We start from the raw sequence: 12,838 nt of genomic DNA, 5'->3' as shown, positions 1-12,838 counted from the left end.
AAAATATATATATATAAAAAAATATATATTAAATTAGCCCCCCTTTCCTTAAAATCAAAATAATTAAAATAGAAAAAACATAATGATCATGGGCATTACCGCGTTCCAAAAGGACCGAACTATTAAAATATAAAAATATTTTCCCATCCGGCGAATAGCGCAACGTCAAAAAACATTAAAATGGTCAATTCAAGAAGAAAAACGATATTAATGTGGTACTGTTGTATTCCTACTGACCCAGAGAATGAAGGGCACAGGTCAGTTTTACATAGAGCATAGAGGAATTTTTGTCATGTTGATCACGTGTGTATACTAACTAGTGGCAGGGGGAGCACTAAATATACATACAGGGAGAAAGCAGAGCCCAGCAGGACAGACACAGGGAAGCTGCTCCGCAGACACATCTTCCTGCTCAGCTCCAAAGTAAAACTTACAGTAGTTCTTTATCATGTGGGAACCAGTCAGTATTTCAACAGGCAGAATGGAGGTCAGGACCTGCTTTCTGGAGATAGAGGAGACAGGACCTGCACCTATCCATCATCTATGCCATAAATGTGTGAGATGAGAATACAGCCCTGACTATATGAGCGCCAAACACATAAAATTTATAAAATATATGAATACTGTGAAAAATTAAACATTTCGCCTCTATGAAGCAGAGACGGGCAGTTATGGTTCAGCGGCTTTCACTTAGCTTGACATTCATACAGTATTATTTAGGGCATGTAGATACGCTAAGATGCAATGAGTGACTTAGGGTGGTAGAGAGCCAGCATACGGTATGTTGCTAGGCAACCGTACTTGTAAACTATATTATTTACACCCAGCTACAGTACATATTACAGACTACTGCAGGAATTGTGACAGTTTACAAGGAGTCCATCCCCAGTGACCTCCCTATCCAACTACAGTATTTCCACAGACACATAGCTGTGGTTCACCTGATTAAAAATCTGTCTTTCCTTTGTTGATCCGAGGCTCTGCCCCCGAGTTATGCTACTTTTTCTTAATATGTAAACTAGACCTTTGGTGCAATGAGGGCGTCACCGCTGATAGTGTTGCACCCATGCTCCACGTATTTCTGTGGTCAGCCCCTCCCTGGCTGTTTTTCCACTGCCTGGTCCTGTCAATCAAAGCAGCCCTGCCAGAACAGCCTGCCGAATCTCACCGACGCTAGTGTGAACCTAGCCTTACCTACTGCATGGCAAAAAGTATGACACACTGCTGATAGTCACATCACAGGTCAATTTCTGCTGTGAATTTTTGGAATTTGTAAATTCTCATCCAAATTGCTGATTCTGTAATAAGCTTTGGATTTTCCGCCCACAATTTCACAGCAGAAATTAGCAGCACATTCGCACGTGTAAACAAAAGGTGGCCATACGCAATACATTTTTGTCAGATGAACTCAATGATTTTGGCAAGACCGGTCAACTGTCTAATGTGTATGGGGGGTGTCTCAGGGAGATAAGCCACCACCTGAGGTATCTGGAAGTGGTTTACTCCCCCCTCTACATTCAGTGGACATGCATACCTCACTATGTCGGGGCAGATGGAATAGCTGTCCTTCAGCCAATAGCCATCCAAAGTCTATATTTATTCATTTAATGCACTTATATAGCGCTGACATATTCTGCAGCACTTCACAGACATTAGCCTCACCCTGTCCCCAATGGGGCTCAGTCTATCGGTATGTCTCTGGAGTCTATAGCCAGCTTTAGAAGAGTTCTCCATGGTTTTTAACAGAGATGCTCATGTAGCTGCTTACCTCATGTATATACCATGCTTCCTGGATGAAGTACTTCATGTTGCCATATCCAACCAAACCCATGATGCACTTCTTCCTCTACCACAGCTCCAGCACCGCCCCTAACAATGCCCAGCTAGTTTATAGCTCCTCCCACCCAGCTACATAGACCCCCCCACCATTACTGTCCTAGTTCCTGCTAGATCAGGCCCATGGACATAAGACCACAGGAAATAAGGGCTGCACGGACATGGTCATGTGACCACAGCCCAGAACAGAAGATAGGAGCAAAAAGGTAAAAGAAATACATTCCAAAATGACAGCTACCTGCATGAATGATTTTCTTAAAGGATGATAAAGGGGTTATCCCATGAACAATGTAAAGAATTCAAAGCCAGACATCATGTAGTACACGTCTCTTTCTAACAATCTTAGAACCAGCCTTGTACCTCACATGGATCCAGATATCTGCCCATTCTTTGCTCCAAATACTCTGCTACATTTATTTCAAGCTGGCAGCTTAGAGGCGTGTCCTTTCTCAGGGGTGTGTCCTCTTCTGCTGCTGGTGGCAGTTTAAAGGGGGTCTGTCACCACTATATGACCATATACAGCGCTTACATGGCTCTGTAGCACACCTATACATGAATGTAATGGCACCTTTATTATTTTCTTTAGACTTGAAGAAGCAGGAAAAACGACGTTTAATTCATATGCAAATGAGCACTCACAAAGTGCCTACGGGCAGCGTTCCCTGTATAGGAGCCCAGGCTGCTCTACCTTCTTTTTACTTTACTCCTCCCCAGCCTCTTTGCCTGCCCTCCAAATCCGTTGTGTCATCCCTAGGTCTGGCCGAGATTGCGCGCCTGCGCACTGCTTTGCCGGGCCGGCGCACTAGTTGAATGGATGCCGTGGCCACAATGGGCATCGCAGTGTGCATGCCCCAACCAGATGGAGCAGTGCGCAGGCACGAGATCTCAGCCAGACCTAGCAATGATCCAAGAGAATAGGAGGGCGGGCAAAGGAAGAGGCTGGGGAGGAGTGAAGTAAAAAGAAGGGAACGCCGCCCCTGGGCTCCTAAACAGGGAACGCCGCCCCTTGGCACTTACGAGTGCTCATTTGCATATGCATTAAACATATTTTTTCCAGTTTCTGCAAGTCTAAAGAAAATAAAGGTACCATTAGAATCATGTATAGGTGTGCTACATTGTAAGCGCTGTATATGGTCATATAGTGGTGACAGACTCCCTTTAAGGATGGAACTGAGCAAGTGCTTCCATCTCAGTCAGCTGGAAAAAGAATTTTGAAAAAGAGCAAACGGCAGGTGACGCTGTTAGACAGATTTCAGTGAATAACTCAGCGGCTACACTAAATTTTTCATTACATGCAATTACAAAAGTATTCAGATCGAGATGCTGGTTTGAAAAATATTTTTTGTGGGACAATCCTTTTAATGATGCAAGCCATAAAGAAAACCCTCTAAGGCCTCTTGCACACGAACGTATGTTCATTCTGTGTCCATTCCGTTTTTTTGGGGACCGTATACGGAACAGAGCCTCCTTAGCTCCAGCACAGAAATATTCCTCCCTCCGGACATGGAAAAAGGACCATCAAGCTACACGAGTTGGCGTCTCTCCTTCACAGTAGTGTCCTGTTGGATATCAAGGGATCGAAACCATAGTGAAGCTCCGACTTCCTCCGTATACTAAAGTAATTTATTAGACTTACAAACAAACACTTGTTTCAAAGCATATAAAATCACAAACTGCATGCACAGTACCGCCCGACACGGTGTAGCTTGATGGTCCTTTTTCCATGTCCGGAGGGAGGAATAGTTCTGTGCTGGAGCTAAGGAGGCTTGGTTACCAGTGAAAAGCAGCGCGGTCCTTCAATAAGTACTTTGGTTCAATTTGTGATTTTTTTCCCACATCACAGTAAGGACCTGCAGCGCAAAAACGCAGCCACGTACCTGAGTAGTTTATATCTTGATTCATATACGGAACCATTCATTTCAATGGGTCCGCAAAAAAAACAGAAGGTACATTAAGTTTTCGTATTTCCATTCCGCAATACAATAGAACATGTCCTAGTATTGTCCGCATTACATACAAGGATAGTACTGTTCTATGAAGTGCCAGCTGTTCTGTTCCGCAAAATACGGAATGCACACGGATGACATCCATATTTTTTGCGGATCTGTTTTTTGCAGTCCGCAAAATACATACGGTCAAATGCAAGAGGCCTAAGACTTGACTATCAAGTTCTCATTACAACTCAGCTTCTTAGACACCAGATAGTGTGATACAGAAAAAAAAGGATATTCTACCTGAACACAGATTATGAGTGGAGTAAGGGTTAATCCCACTCTTCCACAGCAATTACAATCTAAAATGGAGTACAGGAAGCAGAAAAAAAGCCTTTGCAAAGAATTCCAGCCCGCATACGCTGCTTGCTAAAAGTACAAGGACGTCATTATGTGCAAACAGTTTAATTGGGAGATTGGATCCTGTCCAGAGCTGCAGAAAAAACTTCAAGGTTCATTGGTGATTTTTCCATGACTGAATGTTTTTGATGGTAGACTTGCACTTTTTGTACAAAGTGTAAAGATATATTGCTGCCGAGACAGTCCTAAAGTAGCAACAAAACAAAAAAAATGTTCTAAAAAGAAACTATAACAACATTTTCTGAAGTCATTGCCCTAGTTACTGTAAGGAGCCCATTGTTGCCATCTGAAGGTCTCTCTCCTGCATGGATACCTGACATACAGACGCCTGTAAGGACTTGCAGCTCACCCAAACCCGATTCTACTAGGGATCAACCGATATAGATTTTTTTTAGAGCCGATACCGATAATCTGTGAACTTTCAGGCTGATAGCCGATAATTTATACCGATATTTTGTGAATTTTTTTTTTTTTTTTTAATTAAAAAAAATTACTACACAAATCTGCTGAAAATGAATATGTTTATTGTTAACGTGTAGGTTTTTTTTTTGTAAATCTTTCTTTTTCATTTATACTTAATAATTTGGTGTTTTTTTTTTACTAACTTTTAGCCCCCTTAGGGACTAGAACCCTTGTCCTATTCACCCTGACAGATCTCTATCAGGGTGAATAGGACCTCACACTGTCCCTGCTGCTCTGTACTTTGTGCACACAGAAGCAAGGGAGCTAACTATGGCAGCCAGGGCTTCAATAGCGTCCTGGCTGCCATGGTAACCAATCGGAGCCCCGGGCTTACACTGCTGGGGCTCCGATCAGAACTGCCACTGAGGAGGAGGGGAGAGGGGACCCTGTGGCCACTGCCACCAATGATTAATACTGAGGGCTTGGGTGGGGGGGGCGCACTGCGCCACCAATGTCTTTAATACTGGGGTTGGGGGGTGCACTGCGCCACCAATGATTAATACTGAGGGCTTGGGTGGGGGGGGGCGCACTGCGCCACCAATGTCTTTAATACTGGGGTTGGGGGGCGCACTGCGCCACCAATGATTAATACTGGGGTTGGGGAGAGAGGGGGCGCACTGCGCCACCAATGAAGATAACTCTCTCATTAATTCATATACAGGAGGTGGGAGCTAGCTGCAGAATCACAGCCGGCTCCCGACCTCTATGAGCGGTAGCGGCGATCCGCGGAAGTTAACCACTCCGGTGCGGCACCTGAGGGGTTAACTACCACAGATCGCTACTTGTCATAGAGGTCGGGAGCCGGCTATGTGATTCTGCAGCTAGCTCCCACCTCCTGTATATGAATTAATGAGAGTGTTATCTTCATTGGTGGCGCAGTGACCACAGCCCCTCCTCCTATTGGTGGCAGCAGCAGCACAGGGGTAGGGAGACACTGCTTCCTTCTCCCCTGTGCTGCGGAGGGAACACGGAGAGCGCTGTCAGCAGCGCGATCCTTGTTCCCCATACGTTATCGGTATATCAGCAAAATAGATGCAGATACCGATAACGTTCAAATCCTGAATATCGGCCGATAATATCAGTAAAACCGATAAAATCCGTTTTTGCAGAACCATCTATTGAAAATGTTATGCCCAGCCCAATTTTATCTATGTAATTACTGTATACTGTATATGCCATACGGAAAAACGGAACGGAAAAACGGAACGGAAACAAAAAACGGAACGGATCCGTGAAAAACGGACCGCAAAACACTGAAAAAGCCATACGGTCGTGTGCAGGAGGCCTTAATCAGCTTCTAAGACATGCCAGGGACCTGTTTGGTCCGAGTTAAAGTTACCCATAGAATATATTATACTCCGCACAAACTGTGTCACGGGTGCTTTACCGTCAGACGAATGCCCAGGTTCTGACTGGCGGATGGTGCCATGCTGCATATGTTCTAGGAGTGTAGAGTTCTGCAGACTTATTGGCGGGAAATGTGGTGAACATATTGACAAATTTTTTCGGATTGATTGATGACCTTCCCCCTCACTGTGGCTCTGTGCAGTTTACTTAAATTATTACTACTAATTCTGCTTGGATTAGAAGGGGTAACAACTCTCTAACAACTTTCACTTTATAAGCTCACCTATCTTTCTCAAGGCTGTTCTGATAAGATTTGGGGTCCTTGGTTAAATGTCCCTTTTTAAAATAAAAAAAATAATAAGAAGCTGGTATTACAATCTTTCTATGTGTAGTGCCAATATGTAAGAGACTATATACTCTTTATTGTTGTCATATGGATTCTTGCTCCTTTTTTGAATAAATGTTCCTTAAAAAAAATATATATATTTGTTGGATGTTGGTGGCAATCTGACAGCAGATTCCATGGCGGAAAATGGACACTTCTGAAAATCAGTTTAATTTAAATGGGATTGCCTTGGACGGAAGCACATGGATTTCTGCAAGCTCCATTCAGATGAATGGAATGGATTTTCAGTTGCAGAAAATTGCCTGCAATAAAATCCACACAAAAACAATACATGTGTTACTTGGTGCGGATTTGATGCGGTTTCGCCACAGATCTCACACTTGCATTGAAAAGGGTGAAATCCACAAAAATAAGCACACAAAGAAGTGACACGGTGCGGACAGCAGGATAATTTCCACACGGAACAATCAAGAAAAATGTACATGAGAAATGTCTGGTACTGTATTACATTGCGGTTTTTCTGCACCAGAATCCGCACGGAAAACCTATGCATAATCCACAATGTGTGCAGGTAGCCCAAGGGTACAGTACCAGCACAGCTGAGATCTTGCAAACCTCATACACATGCGGCCAGATTTATCATTAGCTTAAGTCAGAATAATGAGGTGAAAAAGTTGCTAATTTTTGCGCAATCGCTTAAACTGCGCCAAAATTTGCGACTTTCATTGGCTCTGCACTATACTCGCCATATACTGAAAGTGGGACATGATTGATAATGCTCTGTGCCTGTCTGTGACCTTTTTACTACAAAATGACAGTGAGATAAAGTTGTTACAGATCACAGAGGCACAGAGCATTATCAATCATGTTAATGTTCCGTGTTTCTGCTGTCCAGAGCGGGGCTCGGCTGTCTTTCCACACATGGATTCCACACATGGGTTAAAGTGGCGACTTCTGTGTACATGTACGGAGGAGGTCACCAAGGGGTTACATGTTAACTCGTAAAACCCCCTACAGTTTGCATCCAAGGCACAGCAGCACCATGTAGCCATACCATAAGGGTCAATTTTTTTTTGCCTGTCTTGTTATTTTTTTGTTTATTTTTTTTAAGTGAAAAATTGCCTCAGCTAGATGTAACAAGTCAGCCAATAACAAATTATAAAATGCCCTAAAAATTCTGCATTTTTGTAGTGACATTCAAAGGCATTTTGTTTTTTGTTTTTTGCCCCTGCTCTGGTATTTTTCAGGTGTTTTCCAATAGATTTCAATATAGGGGGGAAAAAACAAAAAAAAACTGTGGAAGCACCCTTTATGAATGGGTAAGGCCTCATGCACACGAACAATTTTTTTTTCCCCGTTTACGTTCCGTTTTTTGGGTTCCGTATACGGAACCATTCATTTCAATGGGTCCGCAAAAAAAACGGAATGTACTCTCTATGCCTTCCGTTTCCGTATTTCCGTTCAAAGATAGAACATGTCCTATTATTGTCCGCATAACGGACAAGGATAGTACTTTTCTATTAGGGGCCAGATGTTCCGTTCCGGAATGCACACGGACGTCATCCGTATTTTTTGTGGACCGCAAAACACTGAAAAAGCTATACGGTCGTGTGCAATAGGCCTAAGTGGCCTAAGTGATTCTTTGAGTTCCTTTAATATCTAAAAGAATCATTTAACTCATCAGGGCTAATGGTGTCCATAATTATTTTCTGAGTAGAGAGAAGGAATGGGACGCTTTGCAGTATAATACATAGGAGCCTCAGAGGTTTCGTATAATCTCCTAATCCTATGTGCAAACAGCACCTATACAGTCCACACGGCTGATGACACAATCACGGTCTTTACGGCAGAACAGATAGACTTTACAAGGCAGACAAAGCTGCTATTGCTACCTGAAATATGCAACGATTTCCCCTAGGTCTATAGAACGTGAGCGTACTAAACAGGATAATAACTTCTAGTCATCGGATACTTACAAAATCTAAAGCACAGTTGTTACAATTAACAAAGGAAACCACACTAAATGTATTATACAGCGTGTCCAATAAACCTACACATCTTCAACGGACCTACACAAATATAAATGTATGCAATACACGTGCACAACCGACAATTGGCACGTTCTCGAAATGGCAGTCAATAAAATGTCAATCACATAACTTTTTTTTTTTTTTTTTTAGTTCTGTTCATCAACTGCAGGGAATTCTGGCTTTAAACAAATATATACACGAATCAGTGAGCAGCATTTTGGCACGACAATTGGAGACTTTTTTCTAATTTTTTCATCACTCTCGCCACTTTTGAGTCTACTCCATAACTGGTTGATTTGATTTTCTGCCACATAACAGCCCAGAAGATTCTCTTAATAAATTTGGCGAGTCTTACTCCAGTGCATTTTTTTTTTTTACGAAGACTGGCATATAAAACGAGAGGGCCACCAATCAGATAGTGATGGTATATCCTAGGGATCGACCGATATTGATTTTTTTAGGGCCGATACCGATAATTTGTGAACTTTCAGGCCGATAGCCGATAATTTATACCGATATTCTGGGAATTTTCATTTTTGAGAAAAAAAAAAAAATCCTACACAAATCTGCTGAAAATGAATATGTTTATTGTTAATGTGTATTTTTTTATAAATCTTTTTCATTTATACTTAATATTTTTGTGGTTTTTTTTTTACTAACTTTTAGCCCCCCTTAGGGACTAGAACCCTTGTCCTATTCCCCCTGATAGATCTCTATCAGGGTGAATAGGAGCTCACACTGTCCCTGCTGCTCTGTGCTTTGTGCACACAGCAGCATGGAGCTTACCATGGCAGCCAGGGCTTCAATAGCGTCCTGGCTGCCATGGTAACCGATCGGAGCCCCAGGCTTACACAGCTGGGGCTCCGATCGGAGGAGGAGGGGACCCTGTGGCCACTGCCACCAATGAGTAATACTGGGTGGGGGGGGGGGGGGGCACTGCGCCAATGTTTTTACTTTTGGCCGGGATTGGGGTGGGGGGCGCACTGCGCCACCAATGATTAATACTGGGGGGCTTGGGGGGGCGCACTATGCCACCAATGAAGATAAGTCTCTCAATCATTCATATACAGGAGGCGGGAGCTGGCTGCAGAATCACATAGCCGGCTCCCGACCTCTATGAGCGGTAGCTGCGATCCGCGGCACCTGAGGAGTTAACTACCGCGGACCGCAGCTGCCGTTCATAGAGGTCGGGAGCCGGCTATGTGATTCTGCAGCCAGCTCCCGCCTCCTGTATATGAATGAATGAAAGGCTTATCTTCATTGGTGGCGCAGCGGCCACAGCCCCTCCCCTCCTCTTTTCTTCTCTTCTGTCATTGGCGGCAGCGGCAGCAGCAGCACAGGGGGAGGAGAACTGCTTCCTTCTCCCCTGTGCTGCGGAGGGAACACAGAGAGCGTTGAAAGCAGCGCGTTCTGTGTTCCCAATATGTTATCGGAATATCGGCAAAATAGATGCCGATAATGTTCAAAATCCTCAATATCGGCCAAACCGATAATCGGTCGATCCCTAGTATATCCTAGCAATATGCCAGTCTCTACAAAAAGACATGGATCGCACATCCACATGTCATGCATTGATCCATTGCTTCTCAGCATGATATAAAAATGAACGCAAGGCTCTATGTATATGTTTTAATCAAACTGTATAGTCCCACTCACCACGTTGGACAAGGTGGTCCCTTTTGAGTAGGTCCCTACTCTAATTTTGCTCAGTGCCACCAGGCAACCACCACTGCAACACGTCTTACCTGCAGGCAGCGAGACTCAACTGCCCAACAACATCCCTAATGTCAGGCTCAGCCTACTTTCAAATGTGCAGCACCAATTCTGGCAGCGAACAGCCTGCCGGAGTTCTCCGGATGCAGCTGGAATGCCCGCCAGCCCCATTACCTATAATAGGGTCAGGAAGAGATCTGGCCGCAATCCGGCAAAAATGCAGAGAATTGGCCGGATAGAAATAGTTAAATGCTGTGGTTTATGTCCGGCCAATTCCCGGCATTCTCTGCCGCAACTGGAGGCCGGATCACTCTGCCGCAGGTGTAAAAGTAGCCTGGGCCCCACCAAACCACAGGCACAGATTCACAGCAACAAAATGTACCATCCTTCCTAGCAATATGCCATCATGTAGAAATGAAGGGAAACCCCCTCTAATAAAACCAGTATCTCAAGAACCTGTAGGCATTTTACACACCGTTCTTAACCTATCCTCCACTGGTGTAATATGCATCAGAATTAATAAGCGGCGCACACCTCTTAAAAGGGTTGTGTCACCTCAGACATTGGTGGTATATCCTAGCAATATGTCACCAATGTCAGATACATATGGGTCCCACCTGTGACCTGCTCCTATCTAGAGAATGGGGCCCCCAAAGTAAAGGAGCGCACACCACGTATGAGCGGCGTGCTCTCCATTTCTATGGAACTTCCGAAAAAGGCTGAGAAACGAATGGAGAGCGCACCATGCAAGGGGGGGCACTGCTTCTTTCACCTCTATTGGACTGCCAGGAATAGCCGAGCGAGCGCTCAACTATTTTCGGACCTCCAATAGAAATGAACGCAGTACGCGGCTGCTCTGTTTGCGTTGGGGGTCCCGTTCGGAAGATAAGAGTGCATTTAGGCCCCTTTCACACAAGTGAGTTTTCCATCTGGATGTGATCTGTGTTGTGACCGGATAGCGTCCGGACTGAATCCTGACCCATTCATTGCAATTGATCTATGTACATGAGCATCGTTTTCATGCATCATCTCTGCGTTCAGCAACAATCCCTGAACAGGTCTGACAAATTCTGTATTGCTCGTGTGAAATAGGCCTAACTCGTCCACAGAGCTGGTATTCTAAAATGCTGTGGATATGCTGCCCGCAAATCAGCGGTGGTAAACCACATGGACGTACACAATGTGTAATATTACACAAAATATATTTTTTCATTACACAATTAATACGCTTTATTAGCCAAAAATGGCACGTTCAGTATACAAATGTATTAAATTGGGTTTTTATGGAGATGGTCTAGGTAAAGCAGGTTACAACAACCTAATATAAAACCTCTACCACAGCAATAGAAGGCGGATTGCTCGCTACAAAAGCACTTAGAATTCAGTAATGAACCTAATGCTTTCAAATAACCTATGACCCACATATTGCCCATTGATTATAGAGAACAGATATAGCACACAGCATTAATCATTCACAGTATTATCTGCCAAGCGATATCACTACAAGATAGGTTGTAATTCATCAAACTTCTTATTTAGAATGGCGGCCTTGTATTCATAGCAATGCCAAACAGATAAAACTAATTATAACATGGAAATCATTTTTCTTAGTTAGACTCTTTCACACACAGAAAGCATTTAAAAAAAATAATGAATGGCAAAGACAAAGGGTTAATTTACATAAGCGACTACCCAGAACAACGAACAATGACATTGTGATCAGAGGAGCACCAGAACATAACCATTAGTCTGAAGTGTTTTGTCTGGCACAATTACCACTAGTGATATTTATCTAGAATAGCTGTGTTCAGCTAGCGGCATGGATTATGTCGTGGCACTCTGCTGCCATCTAGTGTCCATTCATATTACTGCAAGATGATTCGATAAGCAAATCAGAAATGAGAGAAATAGTCAAAGTTCTTTTGTTAAAACAACCATTTTTCAAGGTGAGAACAGGAAACATATTCATTAATGTTAAAATCAATGGTGACATTATGACATGATTAGTCTACATTCACATGTGGCAGATACGCCGTGGATTAGCTATAGCAGTTTCTCATACAGCAAATTCAGTGTTGTACAGTACCAGTAAAGTGAATGAGATTTTAAAGGGGTTGTTCCATAACTGGTCTGTCTGATTCCCCTATTTGAATGGAGTGGTAGACAATCATGCCTGCTGCTCCATTTATCTCTATGAGGCTGCATTCAGATATCTCTGGCAGCCCTCAACAGAGCAACTACTCCATTCAACCGGGGGAACACAGGCCCCTGTTCTAGTAACAACCCCTTTAAGAACACAATCACACGCTGTGGAAAAGTCTTCAGTGTAACTTGACTTATGTTTCAGATTTCAAATCTGCACCAAATCAGTTTATGCTGCAGAGCTCTACTGTGGGCTTCATCATTTGCAATGCAGAGGGCTAGATCCACCGCCATTTCCGTGGCTAAATCCATGCGTTTTTGTTGCAGATCCGCATCCCTTTTCCATCACGTGTGGAGCCTTGGTAATAAATCATGCTGCCAAAATTGGTCATCAACTGCTTAGAAGTAAATTCATTATGCAAGCCAATGTCTGTCTGATATTCCTGTTAACACTCTGGAAAAATGACCACCGTAACAAAATTGTCAATATCTCAACCCCCTCAAACAGCCGATCTTGTACCCTCTAAGATGGGTAATGTGATCGCTTCACCAAAAAACGACATTAGGTCTGTCCATTCCGAAAGAAAATGAACTAAAAATGTTTGTATTTT

The 12,838-nt window shown here is 43.4% G+C and overlaps 1 protein-coding gene across 1 annotated transcript in view; it reads right to left on the bottom strand.

Annotated features, from left to right (window-relative positions):
* Positions 1-12,838, bottom strand: part of VTA1 (vesicle trafficking 1) — a 270,605-nt gene that overhangs the window by 212,666 nt on the left and 45,101 nt on the right. The window lies entirely within an intron of this gene.

This window comes from Bufo bufo, chromosome 4 (assembly GCF_905171765.1).
Source record: "Bufo bufo chromosome 4, aBufBuf1.1, whole genome shotgun sequence".
Taxonomy (NCBI): Eukaryota; Metazoa; Chordata; class Amphibia; order Anura; family Bufonidae; genus Bufo; species Bufo bufo.
Note: the sequence above shows the minus strand (reverse complement) of the source record. Positions and strands in the feature narration are given on the sequence as shown.